This window comes from Lutjanus erythropterus, chromosome 22 (genome assembly GCF_056507025.1).
Source record: "Lutjanus erythropterus isolate fLutEry1 chromosome 22, fLutEry1.hap2, whole genome shotgun sequence".
Classification (NCBI taxonomy): domain Eukaryota; kingdom Metazoa; phylum Chordata; class Actinopteri; order Lutjaniformes; family Lutjanidae; genus Lutjanus; species Lutjanus erythropterus.
Genome location: NC_139338.1, coordinates 278,746 through 291,756, shown reverse-complemented (window position 1 = coordinate 291,756; position 13,011 = coordinate 278,746). Strand labels below are relative to the sequence as shown.

Here is a 13,011-nt window from a genome sequence, read left to right as displayed (position 1 = left end):
TGAGGCTTTTAACTCATTATTAAAAGAAGAATTACAGTCTTTTTTTGAATTAAATACAGGCAGCTCAGGCAGGAGATCAACAGAGTGGAAATCATCTAAAGCTTATATTCAAGGGAAAATTATAGCATATGCATCTAAAAAGAAAAGAGAGGACATGAGTAAGATAAAGGAATTGGAAACTAAAATTAGGATGTATGAAAGGGAATTGGCAGACAATTTCTCAAACCAGTTATATCAAAACATTTGCAAGCTTAAATTTGAACTTTGCCATATAAACTACATCATACAAATGGTACTAATAATGTAGCTGTACAATGTGCATAATGCAATACATTCGAAAAAAAAAACAAAAAACACATTTTAGTGGCATTTTGTAAGTTTTCAGTGTCTAACGGTGGAATTTCCGAGTGTCCGTGAAGGCACCTCGACTTGACTTGGCTGTGTGACGTCGTCGGACCATTAACTTCTCCCGCGTCTGTTGAGGTGAGTGGCTGTGGGTCTCCGTTCCTGTCTCTTTAATGTCAAAAAACAGCAGTTAAATAGTCAGAAATATGTAAACTGACAGTAAATTGGCATGATAATCGATAAATACGAACAGGAAATGAAGCCTCGGTCGATAGGCGGTCAGGGGGAGGGGCGGGAGAGGGAGGTGCGTCGAAATCCGGCGGTTTAAAAACCCCTACACATGATCAACGGTAAAAACGCTTTGCGCTGGCTGTCCCATATTTTCCTATGGAGAGAGCGGTGGCGCCCGACCTAGCGGCACCCTTGGCCTTGGCATGGCGCACCACTGGGATGTGCCGCTCAGCGCTGCGCCCAAAGTTCAACTTTGACCTCGTGCTGACCTTTCAAAGCGCAACCAATGAGATAACAGCTGAATGTGACGTAGCCAAAAGCGACACATACAAATAGAGGAGGGAGAGAAAATGGAAGAAAAACTCATTCTCTGTGTTTCCGAGTTCCCCGAACTGTATAACACATGATACCACGATCTCGGCAGGAAGAGTATTGCTTGGCGAAATGTCAGTAGTCAGATCGGGCTACCAGGCTTGTGATTAGGCAGAGTTTACGAGCTACCGTTAAGCTAAATACAATGCTAACGTTAGTTTAGCTGTTTGTGTACGTTCGCTATTCCAGGCAGACACAGTGACAGGATCAGTGCTTCATAGCTATATAAACTGTCCTTTAGCTCAGCAACAGTAAATCCTATCATGTTGTTACATAGAGCTGTGGTTAGTTTTTGCAAAAGGGGAGTCTGCTTTTTCCTCCAGGTCCTTTTCTTTCCGGAGTGACAAGTAGCGTTTGGTGTTGCCTAGCAACGGTGAATAGCTCGCACTTCTCGATGACGTATACCTGAGCTCCTCCGCGTCCGCTCAGCGCCTCTGCGCCCTACCTGGCGGTGAGCGAAGAGCAAATTTCTTGTCATGACAGTTGAGCTACCTAACTTGGTGCTGCCTGTTAGCTGCAGTAACATATCTGCAGTAACAAGCGCCTATGGCAAGCCGTTTTAACATTTAATAGCTAAATTTGACTATCCGGAATTAACATTATAGATATCAATAATTTCATTTTGACTAGTCGTAATTATATTATGACTATTAAGTATTTTCATTGAAGATATCTATAACTTCATTCTGACTAGTCAAAAGTACATTTAGAGATATCTGCAATTCAATTGTGACTAGTCAAAACAGAATTGCAGATATCCGAAATGACGTCACTTAAACCGACACTCGACTCGTCACACATCCTAAATGGCAATTACAGATATCTGTAATTCAGTTTTGACTAGGCGGAATGAAAATTAAAGATATCTCAAACGTAATTATGACTAGTCAGAATTGTTGTGCAAGACGTTGCGCATGCGAGGCTTCCCATTCGTTGCTCATTATTATGGCAAGCTTTCCATTGGATACTGGCTCAGTAAACAAAACAATTGAACAGTGTTAGAAGAAGAAATGCACATGAAGAAGAAAAAGTAGAAGAAATGGCGGTTGCTGTTGTGGACAAGGTTGTCAGAAAATGCCACGAAATAGAACAAGTTTATCGCCAAGGAATTTGGTTTGAAGGGTTTTGATTGATTGAATAGGAAGCCCTATAGCCATACACATGGCAAGCCGCTCCTACCACCCACTTGCTCCCGCCTCCCACTTTTACAGATATCTGCAATGTCATTTCGCCTTGTCAAAATCCCAATACAAGATATCTGCAATTACATTCTGACTAGGTAGATTGCAGGTAAAAGATATCTCCAATTCGAGATATCTCTAATCAAAATCCATTCCAAGATATCCACAACCCCATTATAGATATCTACATCTGAATTATGACTATCCATAATCCCAGCTAGAGATATCTGCAACATAATTTTGACTAGTCGTAGTTCCAACTCAAGATATCTATAATGTAATTCTGGCTAGGTAAAACTCATTTTAAGATATCTCGAAAAACAAAGCAGATATCTTGAATTAAGGGCATTTGGAGATATCTTTAAATGGAATTAGGGATATCCATAATTCAGATGTAGATATCTTTAAATGGAATTAGGGATATCCATAATTCAGATGTAGATATCTGCAATGCGAGTTGTGGATATCTGCAATTTAATTACGGATATCTGTAATGACAAACCCCATACACATGAATGGGGAAAGTGATGTCATTTGTCCTAGTAAAAATTACATTGTGGATATCTGAAATGATAATTGTGTATAGGAAGAATTACTTTGTGGATATCTGAAATGTTATTTTTGAATAGGAAGAAATTAATTACAGATATCTGCAATACATATCCAGCCTATCTATTAAATGTTAAAACGGCTTGCCATAAGCGCCTGTCTACCCCCGTTCCTCTGTGTGTATGAATGTAGCCCTAGCTTCAGTAAAGCAAAACCACAGGTGAGAGAGAGGAGGAGAGACAGTGTGACAGTAAATATTAAATAAAATAAATAAATAAAGCAAAGGGCATCTTGAGGGAAAGACTGAATCTTATATTCAGTATACTTAAGCATTAAGTCAGCTAAGGTATATATAGGCTAATTGTTGTGTTTATGTTTAATTATGTCTCATGTTGATTGTGTTTTTATTTGACAATTATTAGCTGATAGCTTTATTACGTAAAGATTGTTGGTTATGTGTGAACTTTTGCTTAATGTAGTGTGTGTAGAAGTACCTAGAATTTGAATATTTATTATGAATGTACTTTCTTGCAAACCTACGGATAAAAACAGTCATAACTGGTGCTGCATAGTTTGAGCAGACATACACACAGATAAACTGAGATACATAAGATGAGACTAATATTGTTTCTAGGCAAAGAGAAATACGTTTGGAGGCTGCGCTTGAGTGGTGAGTGAAGTAAAATCTGAACTCAAAGTAACAACAGAGTACATTATTTGACTGTGGACTGTGTTTAGCTGCCTTAAATGGGACAGAAGAACAATGGTAGTAGGCAGCCATGTATATTAGACTTAGAGCCAGACATTCAGTTAAACCAATCACAATCAGCTTTGACAATTTCTGCCCAGCAACTGTGGGTGGACATGTATCCACTGTGTAGGCAAGACATGCATTTGATGAAAATCTGCCTCTCGAACTACTGCCTCTGAGTGACAGACCCTAAGTCCCACAGCCAAACCAAACACATGTTGAGCGAGAAGAGAAGACTGCGAACACAGCCGTGTAAATTTTATTCTTGTGGTGCCAAATATGTGGTCACACCAACGATTTAAAGAACTGGGGTCATCTGCTTTTCTCCTGAAGGTCTTAATCTGAGTTAATATGGGAGTGAATGGGGCAGTTGGTTGGAAAACTTGTCCTTTTTGACCTTGCTGAGCCAAAACTATAAGTCCTTTTGTTTCTGTGGTCACATGTTGCTACCGGCACAGCTTTTCCTACAATCTGATGTGCAATTTGTGTATGTTGAGAGAACACTGAAGTCTGAATCTGAGAAGGGGTGTAAGTGAGAGAAGAACAAAATGGCTGACAATAAAAATGGCAGTAGGCAGTGATGGATATTAGCCTTAGAGCTTTAGATATTCAATGGCTGCTATGGCCAGCAGCTATGAGTGAACATGCATCCAATGTGTAAGCAAGACACACAGACACGCACACACTCACCCATACACATACAAACATGCACAATAGTGCATGCACGCACACACACGTGCACGGACACACAGACACACGCACACATGCACAACTTCCAATGTTACATTTAGTGCTATTATTACTGCTGGCAGTATGGTGGAAATACTAGTTGGCAGTGAGCATAAGGCACACTCAAAGTTTTGTGCAAAATTTTCTGGCTATAGTTAGTGATGCCTATGTGAATTGTACATCAGGCACACTGAATGACACTTACACTACAGCATTTACAGTGAACATGATGCTGAAGCATCCCTTTAAGAAATTTAATTGTTTTACTGTAATAAATTCATCCCACTGCAGTTGAAGTAAATAAAGGCAGACTTAAAAAGTGTAAATGTGTCTTTTATGTCAGTCTGCTTTCTTGAATCTGCAGAAGTTAGTCCTAATGTCATGCTTTGTTGAAGTTGCATAAGTTAGTCTAATGCCATGTTAAGGTCGGGAGGCTTAAACTGAATTTTCTCACAAAACATGTTGATATACTATTTGTTGGTAAACAAAAAAGCCAAGTGCCTTTAAAACAATTTTAATAGCTTTTAAAGGGATCATTCAGCTTATTTGAAGTGGGGTTATGTGAGGACCTTATCTATAGTCAGTGTATTAAGTACAGTGAATTTGAGACAGCACACCCCCAATTGGGACAAGCAGAGAGGAGCACCATTAGGGAAGATAGCAGTGTACTACTGTGGACAAGGTCAGTAACAAAACATATTTTAGCCACCTGAACAAGGTCCACCTAGAAAATAAATAGTTTCCATTGTAAATGACCCACTCGTAATCCAGAGTTTTACTTATGTCAAGATTAACTAACTGAGATTTTTCACTAAACCTAGAATACACCCCTGGTCTTAGCACAGTGCATGAGGAGATGGAATCCAGCAACCCGCCACTGCTGTCCTCACCGCTAACCTAAAGCATCCATGTACCTGGGAGTGGGAGTCGGCACACCAAGAGGCCACTGCTTCACCATTATTTGACCTGGAGCATGACCTGGACCTGGTGGGTAACTATGTTTGTTTTCTTTGATTCTTTGAATGCTGCCAATAACTTATAGTAATACTTATGGACACAGTAAATTCTGACCACGTACATAATTGGTTAATGTCATCTCTCTCTTCCACTGATCTATAAACATGAAATAATTAACATACATAACTTACAACATCTTGAATTTTTTTTTTAATTATTTTCATTTGCAGAGGTAAACATGTAAATGAGTGTTGATCTGTGTTTGTGCACTTGTTCTTAACAGGAAACAAACATGTTCCAGAGATGGAGAGACAAAACTCACAGGAACACACCACTACTATCTGCTCTATAAATCGACCTGTGCCAGGTAAATAAGAACAGCCTCCTCCCATGCATGATATGTGTCTCTTTTTTATTGTGTATTAGTGGTATATAAGCATGTAATGTACACTGTCTGTATTGTGCTTTTTTTTATATCCGAGGGACAGGAACAGGTAGTGCAGCTATATGTCTTGACTCTGAAAACTGCTGATTTCCAGACATGGCGCTAAAGTTTCCTCTCCTTTCCTCTCCTCTCCTCATCGACACCAACCAGATGCACTTATAAAATTAAACAACCGTATAAGGAGGCCTATACGTAAAACGGGAGAGTGTGTGTTTCTCTGTGAGAAACTTTGAGATCTTCTCACAGCAGAGTGAACAGGTCTTTGTGTGAAACACTGCAGAGTGTAACATCATGCTGTTTACAGACAGTCTGCTGTCATTAGTTTGACAGAGAGACAGAGAGGGTCGTGTCTAGAAGGGAACCCTAGACCTGCGAAAGATCGTGCAAGTTTGATTATTTTAGTAGAAATAACGAACACAAATCTTGCGAGAATTGTGCAAATAAAGAGTTAGAGCTTCTAGACACGACCGAAAAAGGTGCGCAGCTCCAAAAATAGAAAATCATATCGTGGTGTTGATGTTTTTAATGTGGCGGGCTGCCATAAATAAAACACTATTCACTGAAACACTGATCACTGACCTGCTGTGATGGAAAAAAATACTCAGATTCTTTACTTAGGTATTTTTACATTGTGGTATTAGTGTGAATACAATTTAAAAATTTTGCATGTTATTGTTTCCTGTATCATCCTGTATTGTATCATAACAGTCATTGTTTTTTAAATTCTTAAGCAACAGACAGTCAAATGTTGTGCATAATTCAAACATTATTATATCATAAAGGTAGCTATTGAGTGTTCATTATTGCACTAAATTAATGTTATACTGCTTTATAAAAACATTAGTGTGTGTGTTTCTGTTGTTTCAGAATGGCTCGACCAAATAAGCAGTTTGTAGCAGAAGCAGAATTCAAACATTGTGATATTATAAAGGCAGCTATTGAGTGTGGGGTCAGCTTTCTAACAAACATTCAAATATTCTACATAATTCAAATATTATATTTACATGGCAGGTATTCAGTGTTGCGTCAGGTTTTTAAGTAATATTCAAATATTCTACATAATTCAAAAATTATATTTTCGAAGCAGCTATCAGTGTGGCATCAGCTTTTTAACAAAAATCCAAATATTCTACCTAATTCAGATATTACCTTAAAAAGGCAGCTATTCAGTGTGGTATCAGTCATTCTACAAACATTCAAAAATTCCACGTAATTCAAACTTTATTATATTTTAAAGGTAGCTATTCAGTGTGGTGTCAGCCTTTCTAACTAATATTCAAATATTATACATAATTCAAACCTTCTTATATCATTCACGCAGCTGTTCAGTGTGGCGTCAGGCATATTGTTGCAGCAAGCCAATGCAGCATTGCAGCTTGGCTTCAGCTTGTTGCATTCACAGCGGTAATTTCTTAAGAAATTGCTTTTCTAGTATCTCTAGTATCCTATTTAACTCGACCCTAAATTCCTTCAGGGGTCCATCCTCTTTTGTAAGAATGAGCAGTTTTTGAAGCAATGTGACCTTCTGACCTTTCCTGAGAGTTGGTAGTTAAGGTTTGTTTCATTACTTGAGGTGTATTTCACCGTCAATATTGTTATTATTTTTATTATTGTTAATAGTGATTTTGAAGACAGTTTTGCTCTAATTTTTGGTTCTGAATGCCTTCCTTTCGATATTATTTGGGTTTATTACATTGACACCAGGCCTTTTCTCTGTATTTCAGAATGGTCTGGTGTAAGTGAAGACCTGAGCCGGTGCAAGCTGCGTCCCCCAGCAAGGTGAAAGGACTGCCACAAAGGAGGTGAAACAGCACAATAGCCGAAGTTATAAAGACATTTTTTCTTTATTCTGTGGGCCATATGGCTCCAAAATTCAACTTCTCTGGACTATTTTCATCTTTTGTGACTATCTTTTAGAAAAAAATTATGATATTTTATTTTACTATTGCTTTAGAGGCTTTGCAGAGGCTGTAAACTGACTCTCCATGTGCTGCTGAATTGTTTGACCGTTCACTTGATAGGCCGTGCAGAGACTCTTTTTGTCCAGCAGATGGAGCCAAGCTATCAGTAACCAGTTATTTGACTTTTGCTCTTTCTCATCAAACAGCTACCCTGACACAGTAGGACGTGCTTTTTTTTTTTTTTTTTTTTCCTTTCTTTTATAAATTTTATTTAATACTGAAGGTTTTTTTCAATTAGGACTTAGTCTCCATTATTTATTTATTTATTTATTTTACATTTATTCTATTTTTTTTTAATAATAATTTCTTTTCTTTGCATTTATATTTTAGGGATTTATTTGTTTTTTTAAGAGGATACAGTTTTTTTCTTCCATAACCCCCCATAAAGGTTTTATTGTGTGTGTGATTTTGGATCGTTATCCTGACCTCTTCTCAATTTGATATCTTCTAGATATTATCACCTCACCTGAGATATAGGTGTGCTGAATAATTATTGGTGCATACAGCACTGGATAAGAAGAGGTCAGGTGACGATCCATGGCTGCTCAACCATTTACTTTTTATTTTTAACGGAGCCTCAGGAAAGGGCCATCCAATTAGAGATTTAATCTCACCGCAGGTCACAAATGTGGTGTATGCCAGTGTTCCCCAACCCTGGTTCTCAGGGCCCACTGTTTAGGTCGGGAGGCTTAAACTGCATTTTCTCACAAAACATGTTGATATACTATTTGTTGGTAAACAAAAAAGCCAAGTGCCTTTAAAACAATTTTAATAGCTTTTAAAGGGATCATTCAGTTTATTTGAAGTGGGGTTATGTGAGGACCTTATCTATAGTCAGTGTATTAAGTACAGTGAATTTGAGACAGCACACCCCCAATTGGGACAAGCAGAGAGGAGCACCATTAGGGAAGATAGCAGTGTACTACTGTGGACAAGGTCAGTAACAAAACATATTTTAGCCACCTGAACAAGGTCCACCTAGAAAATAAATAGTTTCCATTGTAAATGACCCACTCGTAATCCAGAGTTTTACTTATGTCAAGATTAACTAACTGAGATTTTTCACTAAACCTAGAATACACCCCTGGTCTTAGCACAGTGCATGAGGAGATGGAATCCAGCAACCCGCCACTGCTGTCCTCACCGCTAACCTAAAGCATCCATGTACCTGGGAGTGGGAGTCGGCACACCAAGAGGCTACTGCTTCACCATTATTTGACCTGGAGCATGACCTGGACCTGGTGGGTAACTATGTTTGTTTTCTTTGATTCTTTGAATGCTGCCAATAACTTATAGTAATACTTATGGACACAGTAAATTCTGACCACGTACATAATTGGTTAATGTCATCTCTCTCTTCCACTGATCTATAAACATGAAATAATTAACATACATAACTTACAACATCTTGAATTTTTTTTTTTATTATTTTCATTTGCAGAGGTAAACATGTAAATGAGTGTTGATCTGTGTTTGTGCACTTGTTCTTAACAGGAAACAAACATGTTCCAGAGATGGAGAGACAAAACTCACAGGAACACACCACTACTATCTGCTCTATAAATCGACCTGTGCCAGGTAAATAAGAACAGCCTCCTCCCATGCATGATATGTGTCTCTTTTTTATTGTGTATTAGTGGTATATAAGCATGTAATGTACACTGTCTGTATTGTGATTTTTTATATGCATCAATGGTGTAACATTTTTCTCTTCCTCTCACAAGGCTCTGACAAGATGTGAAGTTGGACACATGTCAATGAAGCAACAAGCAACATCAGCAGTCATCTTGAGCTGGAGTCAAACATGCTGTAAGTCAACTTTACAGTTCATAGATTGTGCATACCATTAGTATGAGCAATAGTTATAATGTGAAAACATTTAAAGGTTCAGTCACTGCTCCTTCTGTTTTGCTCTGACACTCATGAACAACAAACAGAAATCAAGGAGGGCTCCAGCAACATTTGACCGTGCTTTGCACAGCTAAGCCACACTGAGAGGCTACAACGAATACACCTGACAACTGCCTGACCTGTACCTCGTATGCGACTGTGTTTTTCTGTCAGTCATAAACACTGTAGTGTTACAGCATGACTCTGCAAACTGTTGATTTCCAGACAACAAATAACTGTGGGTTGTTTGTGTTGGCCGTCTACATCATCAGTCTTATAGTGTCCTCTCCTCTCGTCACATAACCAGAGCCACATGGACCGAGGGACAGGAACAGGTAGTGCAACTATATGTCTTGACCAAATGTGAAGTAGGACACATGTCAACGAAGCAGTGCGGTACTGACAGAAACACTTGAGTGTGCTTTGCACAGCTAAGCCACACTGAGAGGCTACGACAAATATACCTGACCTGTACCTGGTATGTGACTGTGTTTTTCTGTCAGTCATGAACACTATAGTGTTACACCATGACTCTGAAAACTGCTGATTTCCAGACATGGCGCTAAAGTCTCCTCTCCTCTCCTCTCCTCTCCTCTCCTCTCCTCTCCTCTCCTCTCCTCTCCTCTCCTCTCCTCTCCTCCTCTCCTCTCCTCTCCTCTCCTCTCAGGGACAGGAAAAGGCAGTGCAGCTATGTGCTTTTTACTCAACATTCATTGCTAATCTTCAGATGGACCCAGACCATCTGTAAGTATCCTATATAGCAGGGGTCCCTAACAGGCGGACCGAGGTCCGAGTCCTGACCCACACGCCGTCCTATATGGACATGGACCTATAACCAATAAATTCTTAATAGATTTTAAATTTTGACGGGACGCTTCTATTTTAACTGGCGCAACTATTCTAGTCTTTCCGGCGCTGGTTTAGCTGATCAGGAAACGCACAGACCAATTGCAGAGAAGCCGCGTGCGGAGGAGACTGTTGTTAATGACAAAGTTTATTACAACAGTCAAAACTAACGTGATGGTTAATGACATTGACACCAACCAGATGCACTTATAATATTAAACAACCGTATAAGGAGGTCTATACATAAAACGGGAGAGTCTGTGTTTCTCTGTGAGAAACTTTGAGATCTTCTCACAGCAGAGTGAACAGGTGAGGGAGGGAGGAGGGCACATTGATCACTAATCAATCACTGATACCGTCGTCATCTTGGACTGATTAAAAAATAAAAATGACAAAATTGGTGACAAACCAAACCTGGGTGTCCACACAAATAAAGTCTTTGTGTGAAACACTGCAGAGTGTAACATTATGCTGTTTACAGACAGTCTGCTGTCATTAGTTTGACAGAGAGACAGAGAGGGTCGTGTCTAGAAGGGAACCCTAGACCTGCGAAAGATTGTGCAAGTTTGATTATTTTAGTAGAAATAACGAACACAAATCTTGTGAGAACTGTGCAAATAAAGAGCTTCTAGACACGACCGAAAAAGGTGCGCAGCTCCAAAAATAGAAAATCATTTCGTGGTGTTGATGTTTTTAATGTGGCGGGCTGCCATAAATAAAACACTATTCACTGAAACACTGATCACTGACCTGCTGTGATGGAAAAAAATACTCAGATTCTTTACTTAGGTATTTTTACATTGTGGTATTAGTGTGAATACAATTTAAAAATTTTGCATGTTATTGTTTCCTGTATCATCCTGTATTGTATCATAACAGTCATTGTTTTTTAAACTCTTAAGCAACAGACAATCAAATGTTGTACATAATTCAAACATTATTATATCATAAAGGTAGCTATTGAGTGTTCATTATTGCACTAAATTAATGTTATACTGCTTTATAAAAACATTAGTGTGTGTGTTTCTGTTGTTTCAGAATGGCTCGACCAAATAAGCAGTTTGTAGCAGAAGCAGAATTCAAACATTGTGATATTATAAAGGCAGTTATTGAGTGTGGGGTCAGCTTTCTAACAAACATTCAAATATTCTACATAATTCAAATATTATATTTACATGGCAGGTATTCAGTGTTGCGTCAGGTTTTTAAGTAATATTCAAATATTCTGCATAATTCAAAAATTATATTTTCGAGGCAGCTATCAGTGTGGCATCAGCTTTTTAACAAAAATCCAAATATTCTACCTAATTCAAACTTTATTATATTTTAAAGGTAGCTATTCAGTGTGGTGTCAGCCTTTCTAACTAATATTCAAATATTATACATAATTCAAACCTTCTTATATCATTCACGCAGCTGTTCAGTGTGGCGTCAGGCATATTGTTGCAGCAAGCCAATGCAGCATTGCAGCTTGGCTTCAGCTTGTTGCATTCACAGCGGTAATTTCTTTAGAAATTGCTTTTCTAGTATCTCTAGTATCCTATTTAACTCGACCCTAAATTCCTTCAGGGGTCCATCCTCTTTTGTAAGAATGAGCAGTTTTTGAAGCAATGTGACCTTCTGACCGTTCCTGAGAGTTGGTAGTTAAGGTTTGTTTCATTACTTGAGGTGTATTTCACCGTCAATATTGTTATTATTTTTATTATTGTTAATAGTGATTTTGAAGACAGTTTTGCTCTAATTTTTGGTTCTGAATGCCTTCCTTTCGATATTATTTGGGTTTATTACATTGACACCAGGCCTTTTCTCTGTATTTCAGAATGGTCTGGTGTAAGTGAAGACCTGAGCCGGTGCAAGCTGCGTCCCCCAGCAAGGTGAAAGGACTGCCACAAAGGAGGTGAAACAGCACAATAGCCGAAGTTATAAAGACATTTTTTCTTTATTCTGTGAGCCATATGGCTCCAAAATTCAACTTCTCTGGACTATTTTCATCTTTTGTGACTCTCTTTTAGAAAAAAATTATGATATTTTATTTTACTATTGCTTTAGAGGCTTTGTAGAGGCTGTAAACTGACTCTCCATGTGCTGCTGAATTGTTTGACCGTTCACTTGATAGGCCGTGCAGTGACTCTTTTTGTCCAGCAGATGGAGCCAAGCTAGGGCTGGGCGGTATGACCCAAAATTCATATCACGGTATAAATTGAATCCCTTCACCGTAATGGTATATATCGCGGTATAAATGTTGCGGTGTAAAACTTATGGAAGTGTTTCTGAATGGGTTTTGTAAAACAACAACAACAACAGCAAAGATATAATGTAATTTTTGAGCATTTATTGTGCAGAAGAACAACAGAAGTAAGGATAGTGCCTCAGAAATACAAAAATTCTTACAAAAAAAGTGGATATTGTAAACAGTACTTCAAGTAAGAGAGGTTTTCTATAAGACAAATGGCAAAAACAGTGAAAAGGTTCTGTAATCCTGTAAAAATCTGTAAAAAAAAATACCAAAGTAAAGAATGTGAGTATTTTTGTCATCACAGCAGGTCAGTGATCAGTGTTTCAGTGACTCTGTGTGGTTCAGTGAATAGTGTTTTATTTATGGCGGCCCGCCACATTAAAAACATCGACACCACAACATGATTTTCTATTTTTGGAGCTGCGCATCTTTTACAGTCGTGTCTAGAAGGTAAGTCTTTATTTGCACAAGTCTTGTTTCCGTTATTTCTACTAAAATAATCAAACTCGTGCGATCTT

At 38.5% G+C, this 13,011-nt stretch overlaps 1 long non-coding RNA gene across 1 annotated transcript; it reads left to right on the top strand.

Moving 5' to 3' along the window:
• Positions 1-9,014: 9,014 nt before the first annotated feature.
• LOC146306361 (uncharacterized) lies at positions 9,015-9,522 on the top strand. The gene is made up of 3 exons (XR_014769013.1): positions 9,015-9,099; positions 9,246-9,330; positions 9,459-9,522. It is a non-coding gene; the product is annotated as an uncharacterized LOC146306361 (long non-coding RNA).
• Positions 9,523-13,011: the final 3,489 nt, after the last annotated feature.